Genomic DNA, 12,800 nt, shown 5'->3' on the forward strand with positions numbered 1-12,800 from the left:
GAAAATTAGAATAAGAGATAGGCGGAAACACCATCATGCTTTCAAGCGAACCGTTGGAAGCGGTTCCAATCCGTCTGTCTGTGTGAGCAGGGATTGACACCTGATGGGTGCTGCGGATTAGGGATCCTATATTAAGAGATGTGCGAATACTTTTCCAGACGATTTAGCAACGCTGTTACTTTCGTAAACAAACGCTGCCAGCATTTGCCGCAGTGAAAAATGTTTAGGCTTGTAAATGACTTAACATTCGAAGACACTTTTTGATTATTTTGTCTATCCTCTAGTAGTGCATTCTCGCTAAAGGCCAGTATCGACTTAAAAAGTAGAGAGGTTACGGAATTTTGTTCAATATTACTAAGAGGAATTTTGACAACTGATCTGCATGAAGCAAATTGTCACTTTTACTTACGGAATAATCGACCAGAATATTTTTCCGAAAGTAAAGTGACAGCTCCCATTGCTTTGCGTGGGAACCTTACAAATGCCAATTTTGTTTTTTGTTCTTTTCACGTGGATACTGTGGTAAGAATTTTGTTTCGATTCTTTACTTTTCCGATTCAGTGAACGGAATTTAACATGTGATTGAGATAGAAAAAGAAATTTCTTTTGAACACGATACCAACCTTAAAACTAAAGAGCAATACGAATGAACACGATATAAGGCATCAACTAGACTACTTTTATTTACGAAAGCAAAACAAATTGTTTATTCGGAAAAACTTTTCATAAAATTTATTTCACCAAAATCGCAATACCTTTCGAGCTGCAACAATAACGATGTTAATTTGGCTCAGATTTTGACAGTTCTCAATGCAAGATGGCCGCTTTCGCATATCTCTGAATGTAGGATCCCTACTGCGGATAGGGCCGCTTTTTTGTTCTCAAGCGAGCAGAGGGACATTTTGAAATTAATCTCACACACAAAATTATCTTGCAGTTACTTAATTGTCAAACATTTCCCGCTCTTCGGATTTCTCTTTTCGTGCTGTTCGAGGGCGCACACATGCGCGAGACTACCCAAGTAACCACCAAGCCGTTAAAATCGACTTTATTTCGGTTCTATAGTCCCATTAAAAATCTGGTGCTAGTGCTATTTATTTATTTATTTATTACCAGACTAAGGCCGGAGTGCCTGTGCAATACATAAAAGTCTTCTCCATTCATGGCTGCACTTCGCCAACCACGCAGTCTGCGGAGGGTCCGCAAATCGTCCTCCACCTGATCGATCCATCTCGCCCGCTGTGCACCTCGTCTTCTTGTTCCCGTCGGATCGTTGTCGAGAACCATTTTCACCGGATTACTGTCCGACCATCTGGCTACGTGCCTGGCCCACCGCAGTCTTCCGATTTTCGCGGTGTGAACGATGGATGGTTCTCCCAACAGCTGATGCAACTTGTAACTAATGGGGTAGCCCTCACTTCGGCACACATGAGACTCCCCTCCTCATAACCTCAGGGTCGGCATACGCGCTTGACTCTTTGCGACCAAGAAAACACTTGAATACCGTTTTGCAGTTTAACCCACTTAATTTTACGTAGCACACAGGTACCTTCACTCTCACTTTTTTAATGGCTATCTCCTACCTTCTCACTATCCTTTCTTACTACGCTTCTTCTGTTGACGGGGCCCCTTCACCGTTTCACCACCTTCACACGCCTTTCCTCCGTTTCTCCTCCAAGCATGCGATGATCGCTTGTCTCTTCACAGCGGAGCTGCTCCTTGACCGAGTCGCTCGCGGATGGGTTCGACGGCGTCACGGCCCTTCAAGCAAAATGGCGGCTCCCACGGACAAGGCTTCTGCGGACCTTCTCGACCAAGAATAGCGGCTCGGATCTTACTACCGCACTTGTGGCCGGAACTCTAACGCGTCACTGGACGTTCTTCGAGTCCACACGGTCCGGAGACACAGGTAACAACCAAGGAAAATCCAACCGAAGAACAAAAGGGGTCCTGCGAGCACATTGGGGAAAGTGGTACCGTTTTAGTTTTGGGAGGGGTTAGAGTTCTGGTTGAGGGTTTTTACCTGGATGGCTTCTTCAAACTTCACAGCTTCCACTGTCTCACAAGGCTTTCCTTCCACTTGCTTCTAATTGATGCTTTTTATAAATGTTTAGACGTCTGTCGTGTTTGGATATCGCCACAGATAACAGATATTTAGGCTAGAACAAAATTTATTGAAAATCCTGTGTAAACTTTTGAATTTATAAACGTTGGCCCATTACTGCAATCTACTCAACTGAAGCCGGCAGTACACACAAACGCAGCTGATTAACAACCGTCGATCGCAGCCAATGTATTTGACAGCTGCATTCGGGCTGCGTTTTCAATAACAATGATCCTTGCGCCATCTCCAATCGATTGCCAAACACGGTCCCAATTTAAAATACATTTGAATTAACAGTTGCGGATGTTTACACACGTATTGGATGCCAGCCTCAATATCTGTTATCTGTGATATCGCTTTTGAAATGATTCCAAGCAATGGCGCATATCCTTCCGCTTCCAGAACCCTCGACCAAGTTAATTTCCCCTTCGATCTTTTCGTTTATCATGGCGCCTTCTACGCCACCCCCCAATGGCCGCCCATTTTCCCGTGATGCTGCAACTGGTGGTGAATAGCAGAACTGGTTTGTGGTGTGGCTGCATCCTTTCCGGTGGGTGATAAGCGGTTGTGATGCTTTACGCATATTCAAATGTGTTCTTGGTGTCTTACTACATTTATAATACGGAACCAAAACGCGAAAATCTCACACATCTCGAAATGACAGACACACCACATGTTACAAACTCGTGGTTCTTTTCATTCGCCTCCTCCACCTACCGTCCGCCATTTGCACCACACCTGAGAGAGAGAAGACAGCTCGCTTTATTTACGTTCATCCTAATGTCACCGCGATCCAGTCACTGCGAACCGAAAAAGTAAACACTATATGATGCAACTTCAAATAATCGTAACCAAAATTATTTATTTGGCAATTTATGTTCGCAACTTTTCTTATATCTGCTACAGTGAATTGAACCCCTTAAAATCCATGTAAATGATCCCGTATTATGAGAAATCGGTTTTGTTCCACGTTAGAAAGTTCATAACCATTAAAATCAGTCGAGTCAAGTACGAGACACTGAAGACGGCCTTACTTTTGAGGTCGAAATACGTATCTGTCAAGATACAATTAAGTGGTGGAATTCAATGGGGTTGTATAAACTCGTCTTATGACAGGCATTAAAATCAGCTAATTCGAACAAGTTTTTATTGGAATGAAAAATGTTGCTTCCGCCGTTATGAAATGTTACTTTGATTTGTTGAGTTTCCACGGTTTCCACACAAATAAAGAAGAAGAAGACATAGTAAATAAACGATCTGTCAGTGAGCTGGCTTCTCTCTCAGCACCACACCATAGATGGTATGCAGTAGCAACCCTATAACCAGATACCGGCGAAGTGAAAAACTGTCGAAATGGCAAACGTATAAAAATGCATGAAATCGTGAAAATAATACTGGCAGCACTTGAACTTTTTGTTTGCTTCTTATGGATGCAAAAAGTAAACAAGTCGAAATGGAAGAGCTTTTGACGGTTCGATTGGAAACAAGATGGCGACTTCGCCGATTTCTTATTCTAGTATTTCTAGTACGCAGCACTTTCCTTTCGAAATCTCCCAGTGCCCCGAGCAACACACATGCTGTAAATCAGTCTATTATACTCATATACGACTAAATTTGGTCATATATGAGTTATTTCAACCAAATCAACGTGAATTGTGCTGCTAGGGGCGCGTTGGTCTTCCACGAGCATCGTCCAGGTTTCGCGTCCGTAGAGAACTACCGATCTAATAGACCCACCGATAGAAACTCGTGATGGGTGGCTTACATTGACCTCTCTTGAGCCTCTTCCTATCATGTACACCCAATATTTTTTTTACACGGTTGGTATTCTTCAATTTCCCAGTTAACCTGATTTTTCACAGCTTTTTAAATACCACCTGAATTTTCTTTGATTTTTTGTGAATTTTTCCATTGGGTTAACTCATAGTTTCATCAACGCTAAAGGTCGTAATCAACTAAAACCCACCCGTGTAAAAAAAGAACCGGGTGTACTTCGTCTTCGACGTGTTGATGACTAGTCCAATCCGTTTAGCTTCGCTCTTCAGTCTGATGTAGGGTTCCTCCATCCTCTCAAAGTTACGTGCCATGATATCAATGTCGTCGGCGAAACCAAATAACTGGACGGACTTCATGAATATCGTACCACTCGTGTCTGTCAATCCATGCCCTTCGTATTACTCCCTTCAAAGCGATGTTGAATAGCAGACGCGAAAGACCATCACCTTGCCGTAACCCTCTGCGCGTTTCGAAGGGACTCGAGAAAGCCCCTGAAATTCGAACTACGCACATCACCTGATCCATCGTCGCCTTGATCAACCGTATCAATTTATCCGGAAATCCGTTTTTGTGCATTAGCTGCCATAGCTGGTCCCGATCGATTGTATCATATGCGGCCTTGAAGTCGATAAATGGTGCTAGTGCTAGTAAGACCTAAATTCTCGCGTGATTTTTGAAAACGTCGTAAGTCCAAATAAGAGACTCTCTTTTTTACGCTCTCTTTCGCTAATATCTAGGGTAGTTTAAAATTTGTTGCAATATTTTCACCTCAGCACACTAGACAAAGCTATTTTCTTCAGATCGGTGCTGGAAAATCCAATGTAAATGTTAGTATGGCTTTGTAATAATCGATAGAGAAAGTAAACAAAGAGAGCCTCTCTTTTGGACTTACGACGTTTTACACTGAAAATAGTATACACGTTCGTACTACTGGTTTCACACGTGAATTCTCACTTATTGAGAAGCATATGAAAGGATCGTGTATTTCCAGTCGCTAATGTCAAATTTTTCACGATCAACATAGATGAATAACATCAGGAATTGAAATGTAAAACACGTTAAATTATAGCGAACCGCACTTGAGAAGGATAGGCTGTAAACATGTATTACTAAAGAATTATTTTTCAAATACGAAATAAACAGTGAGTTAATCAAAGATGCGAATTATTAAAACACAATCATAAAATATTAATGCCGTATTGCATAATTATTTTTTTATTTAACATTTCAGGTTTTATCAGCTTCTTTTCTCTATCGAAAAGTAGAATAAACAATCACTCAAAATCTGTTTGTCGTTTGCTTAGTTTGATTTTTTCAACCGTACTTATAATCAGGTTAAAAAAGCTGTCATTACATCTGCAGATATATGAATAGATGATTTTATCGTTTAACTTCAAACGCCATCAGGTTGACCATGCATTTTCCTCAATCTCAGATCCGATTGGCTAATCCAATTTTGGGCTTAGGCACTTGTTTATTATCTATATAAATAGGAATATGATTGAATAAAAGTTATGATAAAACTGAATCTCATACTTACCTTTTTCGTTGTACAACAGCCATATTCCATTCAAATTTTGAATAAATAACATTCCCTATATACAGTTCATTTTTTTTCTATTCTGAATGAATTACTTAGTTATGCGTCAACATCGAGTTCCTCACATGCGCTACACTGCTACTTCCATACATCGATTCGGTTGAAAACGATGTACATAACACGTTAAATTCAACAATATTTTCTAGTGGTACACGCAAAAAAATGTTGTGGTCGAAACTACCATTCCGAGGGTTAATTTAAGAATACGCACCGACGATTTTCAGCAGACAACAAACCCGTTTGATATTACCATGCGCGTAGTAGAAATCAACTGTGGTCCTGGTGGAATGTTGTTACATGAACTGAATCAGTGGTGAATTTGTCCGAATGCGTGGTTAATTTAACTGAAAATTTGTGGTTGGTTTAAAAACATGGCGTAGTCTACAAAATAGTAACCGTTACCATGGATTTTTTTTCTGTGTACCAAATTAAGTTCTTTTATTGTTAATATAACGTGTTTCAACTGTGAAAAAGTACTGTGACAAAACACGTTCGATTCACGTGCAGAAGAACATTTATCAAGCGTGTAGATTGTTCTCAGTGTAGTGTTTCGAATGGCGCATTATTCAAAATTAAGGATCTCTACAGAATCGTCATAGTCGTTCAAATGGATAAATTCGAAAACTTCAACAGACTGAGTTTTCCCAGCAGTCAATGCCTCTTCTTGGATAAATAGTTTAAGTCCTGAAAAGGACTGTGTCTGTGTGTAATTAATTCTTGCAGTTCCTCTTATTTTGCCACCGGTGCCATAGAAAACGATACACGTACGCTTCCATCGCGGGTTAAACCGCTTAACCAAAAATTGAAAGCTAATATAGAACTTATTCAACCAAACATAGTTTTCTTCAGCTAGAAAACTAGCTTATTCAACTAAAATTGTTTGTTGAGCAAACTTGCAAATAAATATATTTGCGTTTGGTTTCGCCCCACTTTCGATTCTGTTTATTTCTCCTTCATTTCTCGCTTATTTCTTCTTTATTTGGAACATTTTTGAGGATGGCGTCTCCTAGAATGGTGATGTTCTTCACTAAAAGCCAATCGAGTGGCTTCAGCTGCGATGCGGCCGGTGAGTCGGGTTAATCCCTTTTCCACGGTTGGAGACTCAAAGTTCATCCAACTGGGAGCTACTGTTCGGCTTCTTGATTTAGTTGACCTCCGAGCAGATTGCTCAATGTTAATAAAGAGACACAAATCATAATGGCAAATACCGTCCATTTCGTATAGCTACGTAGTCCTACATATGTCACCTTTGCGTACAAACTAGAAATACTAGAATAAGAGATCAGCGAAGACGCCATCTTGTTTCCAATCGAACCGTCAAAAGCGGTTCCAATTCGACTTGTTTACTTTTTGCTTCCATAAGAAGCAAGCAAAAAGTTCAAGTGCTGCCAGTATAATTTGAACGATTTCATGCATTTTCATACGTTGCCATTTCGTCAGTTTTTCACTCCGCCGGTCTCTGGTTATAGGGTTGCTAGTACAAACCGATTGGGCTACACATTTGAGTTTTTTTCGTTCCGTTCCAACTCGTCTAGGTAGGTAGGTAGGGACAAGCACTATATCGGCCAAATAATTCGCCAAAAGCGGCTTTTGAGCAGCACTAAAGTATAATTCTCGCGTGATTTTTGAAAACGTCGTAAGTCCAAATGAGAGACTCTCTTTTATTACGCTATCTTTTGCTAATATCTAGGCTAGTTTAAAATTTGTTGCAATATTTTCACCTCAGCACACTAGACAAAGCTATTTTCTTCAGATCGGTGCTGGAAAATCCAATGTAAATGTTAGTATGGCTTTGTAATAATCGATAGAGAAAGTAAACAAAGAGAGCCTCTCTTTTGGACTTACGACGTTTTCAAAAATCACGCGAGAATTATACTTTAGTGCTGCTCAAAAGCCGCTTTTGGCGAATTATTTGGCCGATATAGTGCTTGTCCCTACCTACCTACCTAGACGAGTTGGAACGGAACGAAAAAAACTCAAATGTGTAGCCCAATCGGTTTGTACGCAAAGGTGACATATGTAGGACTACGTAGCTATACGAAATGGACGGTATTTGCCATTATGATTTGTGTCTCTTTATTAACATTGAGCAATCTGATCGGAGGTCAACCGAATTAGGAAGCGGAACAGCAGCTCCCAGTTGGATGAACTTTGAGCCTCCGACCGTGGAAAAGGGATTAACCCGACTCACCGGCCGCATCGCAGCTGAAGCCACTCGATTGGCTTTTAGTGAAGAACATCACAATCCTAGGAGACGCCATCCTCAAAAATGTTCGAAATAAAGAAGAAATAAGCGAGAATTGAAGGAGAAATAAACAGAATCGAAAGTGGGGCGAAACCAAACGCAAATATATTTATTTGCAAGTTTGCTCAACAAACAATTTTAGTTGAATAAGCTAGTTTTCTAGCTGAAGAAAACTATGTTTGGTTGAATAAGTTCTATATTAGCTTTCAATGTTTGTTAAGCGGTTTTAGCCCGCGATGGAAGCGTACGTGTATCGTTTTCTATGGCACCGGTGGCAAAGTGAGAGGAACTTCAAGAATTAATTACACACAGTCCTTTTCAGGACTTAAACTATTTATCCAAGAAGAGGTATTGACTGCTAGAAAAACTCAGTCTGTTGAAGTTTTCGAATTTATCCATTTGAACGACTATGACGATTCTGTAGAGATCCTTAATTTTGAATAATGCGCCATTCGAAACACTATAAAGCAGCAAAACGAAATTTTCCACTAAGATGGCGTCTTTATCGATTTGCCTGTCGTCGGCGGAAAGTGCAATTTTCTGGCAATATTATTTGGTTTTGTTTTTGTTAGTCATTGGAAATAAAATCGATTTTTTCCGGGCAACCATTTTATAGTAGAAAAGGTCAATCCGAAATAAATTTTCTTGAAAGTGCAAAACTTAATTGTTTAGCGATGACAGAAAGTTACCCTTCGGTGGCAGAATCACAACCGCTGATGCACTAAATTTGTTTGAATGGATGGAATCACTAAGAGCAACCAAGATACTACGGCGATCACCGCACCGAAGCAGTCCATTTTGTAACCGTTCTTAACCTCTAAAGCTATAAAGAAGCTTCAAACGCAGCGGCTTATGCGCCACTCTTTAAACCGAAAGACCACTGGACATGCCCGACATTGCCCGACTTGCTACTAGAAGCAAGTCTCTTCTCTAGGGGATTTCAAACGGTTATTTGTTGATTGAACTGAGTGTAACCAAAAACGAGAATCGACTGTAGATTTAAGTGGGTAGTGCCAGATAACAAACGTGCCTGAAGTGAACGTAAAACTAAGCGAACTCAACACATCATCACCCAGGCGGACTGAGATACCACAGGGATCTTGGCGTATGAAATGAATATAAAACCCAGAATTATCCACCTAGCGGTGAAGGCGCCTTTCTCGCGCAGAAAGGTAATAAATGTAGCATTTACGCTTACACCTCGATGATGTACAAGAAAGGCAAAACAGTTACACCGTCTAATGTTATGATAGAAAATTTACACTAGTAGACGACAGATGGCGCTGCCAAAAGTTTCTCGAATTTCCTATGTTCGAATTTTGACTTTCGGACAATTTCATAGTACTATGAAACTGAACGATGAGCATATACGCCTAAATGCGTGCAACACGAGCATCTTTATAGTACGATGAAAATCTTAATGGGAGCAAGCCACGGATAAACTTTAAAAATATTCATAGATGCAAGGCTTTTTTCATAACACATTATTGTTCTATGTGACTATGTCTCATCACTATTTTAATATTATCTATTTTTTGCAATTTGCTATTATTATGAAATTCAATAGTGATCAACAGCGTTTTAGTCTCTGTCGGATGCAACTTGTTGCAAGAAAATCGGTTAAGAGTTTCTATGTGAAAATTAGGCTAATGTTTTTTATGGCATTTTGTGCACACACACACGCACACACATACACACACACACACGCACACACGGACAGACAGACATTTGTTCAGCTCATCGAGCTGAGTCGAATGGTATATAACACTATGGGTCTCCGGGACTTATATCAAAAGCTCGAATTTGGAGTGAAATGATAGCCTTTCGGTATAACTTAGTTGTACGAGAAAGGCAAAAGGTAATTTATGCTGGATTCATTTGTATGTATTCATTCGTCTTCCTTTCATGTGTGTATCACTGTATGTGTTGTGAGTGTCATGGCGAAACATATCTGCGCAGGGTTTTATGCTCCCGACCTTCGGTTCGTCAACCGGGGGCGCACGGATGGCGTGCGATGACCTGTGGTGAGACGGTGTAGCTGTTCTCGTCACCAGGGGCGGTCGGGCCCGGATACCTCGAGGCGGTCGGTGTTGCCAGGGAATTAATCGCTTTTCAGGCCGAATTAGAGTTGCGGGGGAGGGTGTCGGCGAGACCGGTACTCTACCAGATCGTCCGCGAACGAACGCAAGCAGGCCAGTAATATTCCTCTCTCCCCGTTTAGCTACCAGAAAACTGACGGACCTAGCGGTAATCCACACCGAAAGTGTACGGCTAGTGGCCGAAAAGATGGCGGAAACTAACGAGCTCCATGCCCGTAAAAAAGGGCCCGTTGGACGATGAGGTTCAACAAGAAAAGATAGTTGGATAAATTATACAATAAAATGAAGTCTTCAACCTTTTACCTTTGTAATGGAAATTAAGAACGCACAGGACCAGTGTGTTCGCCTTTGGTGATTCTTAATCTGCTGAAACTGGTTGAATTGGAAATAAATATTATAAATTTTAAAGAGTTCACTTCACGCAAATGTTATTTAAAATGAAAACTATTTTGGCTTTTAATACCCTCTACTTCAATATAATTAAATTTACACACCTTAGAGCAAATCAAAAGAAAACGGAGATCACTGGACTCACTACCGCTCACTAGCCGACAGCCAATTGCCGTTGTATGGGCCATCTACGTTTAATCCGAGAGTTAGTTTCAGTACATATTTTAAATCTAAGCTTTTATCCATTTTTTTTAAACTTTTATAGCAAGTCCTAAATACAAATAGTTCTTAAAGTATTTATTCTCTGTTGAGGGGTTTTCAATCAAACTAAATAGGGTAAAAAAAGGGTATATAAAAAGGGTATAAAAACCTACGAACTAGTGGAAAACGTTACAATTTTTACAATCAACCCTTTCTAATAATAAAAATGCTGGTCCTGAGAAGAGCCAATATTCTTTCCCCAATGCGCCTTTTCAATAACTAACTACAACCAAACGCTTGTCGGAACCTTGCGTTGAAATTTCAGCATCGCCACTGGTGGCGCGGGATCGCAACAGACGCCTGTTTTGTAATCTACCTTTCTTCACATAAAATGCTGGCCTGAGGTTGAATGATCTGCTGCAACCATCCTGACGACCACCAACAATGCGATGGTATTCCATGGCAAATTCTACCAGCGCACGATGGGGTAGCTAGAACAAATGGCTGGCCAAAACCCCATTCTCGTTTTTCGAACTTTTGCATGGTATTACATTTTTAGAATATTCTTTACTATTATCTTCATTATGTGTCATTGAAATTTTTACGTTTGATCCTTATTAGTATTAATGACAACCTATCAAAAATCATGTTAATTTGGTGGTTTTTAGCGTGCCGTGAGACAATGATCAGTTACCACTGGTGACAAATCTAAACAACACATATAATGTTAGGTTTATAGTACACAAAACATCATTTATGAACTTCCCTAGGACTTTCATGAGTTGAAATTAATTATATTTAACATTAAGGTATTTTTTCATAAACAAAAATAACATGGAGATTTTGACATTTTTTAACAAACTTCATTATTAAAAACCCAGATCAATCCACCTAGCGTTGGTGGTGCCTTTCTCGCGCATTAAAATAATAAGAAAACACATAAGAGAGATCGAAATAGTACTTTAGGGGGATAGATTTTACTTTTTCCATCAATTCATATGCATTTGCGGTCATTTGAATGCATTGCCGCAATCTTTAAAAAAAAAATTTTTTTTCGTTTTTGAAATTTTTTTTCCCAAGGGGGGACCCTTGGCAGAAAAACAATGTTTTTTCAATAACTTTGGAACGCAATGACCGATCGGGCCAATTTTCAATAGGAAAAAACTAGACCGCAAGCGAATCTAATAATGCTGAGTACCAAAAAGTGTGTCTCACATTTTTGTACACACACACACATACATACACACATACAGACAACACCTCAATTCGTCGAACTGAGTCGATTGGTATATAACACTATGGGTCTCCGAGCCTTCTATCAAAAGTTCGGTTTTGGAGTGATCCTATAGCCTTTACGTATACTTTGTATACGAGAAAGGCAAAAAGTGAAAGTACTCCCTCGTATTCCGCTACGAGATTGTATGCACATGAAAATATAGGCTTTCATCTTTCTATTGCAGGTTAAAGATCATCCGCACTCGTCCGCAAACAAATTTGCGAGTATCTTCAAAATAGGTAGTTTTCGTAATTTGAATTTCCGCCAATGTTTTCAACAGTATATAGGCAGAAAATTTCTGCAGATAACTTTTACTGACTTTCGAGGCATTTGACACATAGACATAATTGAATACAATAGTAACATACGCTTTTTTTGTTATTCATTCGTACATTTGGTAGGCTCAAATGCTGTCGAGCTTTACGGAGCCGATTAAAAAAAAACTTTGTAATACAATTTTGTAACCTAACGCTCAGATATTAATGTTAGTTTGGGGCATCTGTTGCTCATTTGAATCTCTACATAGCATTGCGCATGCTCCATTATCTTTCGTCTCCTTACCACTAACCAATCTTATGAAAAATCAAAATAACAATTGTATTGAATTATGCGATTGCATTGATAACAGATATGTAAATTTCGATTTAACTCGATAACTATAGTAGAAATTATGTAGACAAGTTGGAGCATTGACATAAGATGGGGTAGGGTATGAAATGGGCAGGTGCCGCTTCAAGCTAAAAATAAACACTAAAAAATGCAAAATAAAAACAAGCAACAAAAGAGACAGGCGATAAGTCTTTGTCCTCATCTGCAGAGAATAAAGACAATGTTGCGTTCCATTTTATCTGCAACAATCATGGAGAGGTAAATGTTTAACATTTCAAAATGCGATAACTTGTATATTTCAGAGGTATACAAATTACGTTAACAGGTTAAGCACAGAGAAACAGACGTCTCACTCAACACATGTTCCATCGTTCAGCTTTTTAACGGTGGATTCAATTTTCTGTAGGTGGTCGATCGGCCACCGATGGCGCTTCCATCGGTTTTGTTTGTGTTTGGCGTTTGCTCACTACCGCCATCTGGTTGCCGCTTGACCACAATAC

The sequence above is a fragment of the Armigeres subalbatus genome, chromosome 3, assembly GCF_024139115.2.
Source record: "Armigeres subalbatus isolate Guangzhou_Male chromosome 3, GZ_Asu_2, whole genome shotgun sequence".
NCBI classification, from domain to species: Eukaryota; Metazoa; Arthropoda; class Insecta; order Diptera; family Culicidae; genus Armigeres; species Armigeres subalbatus.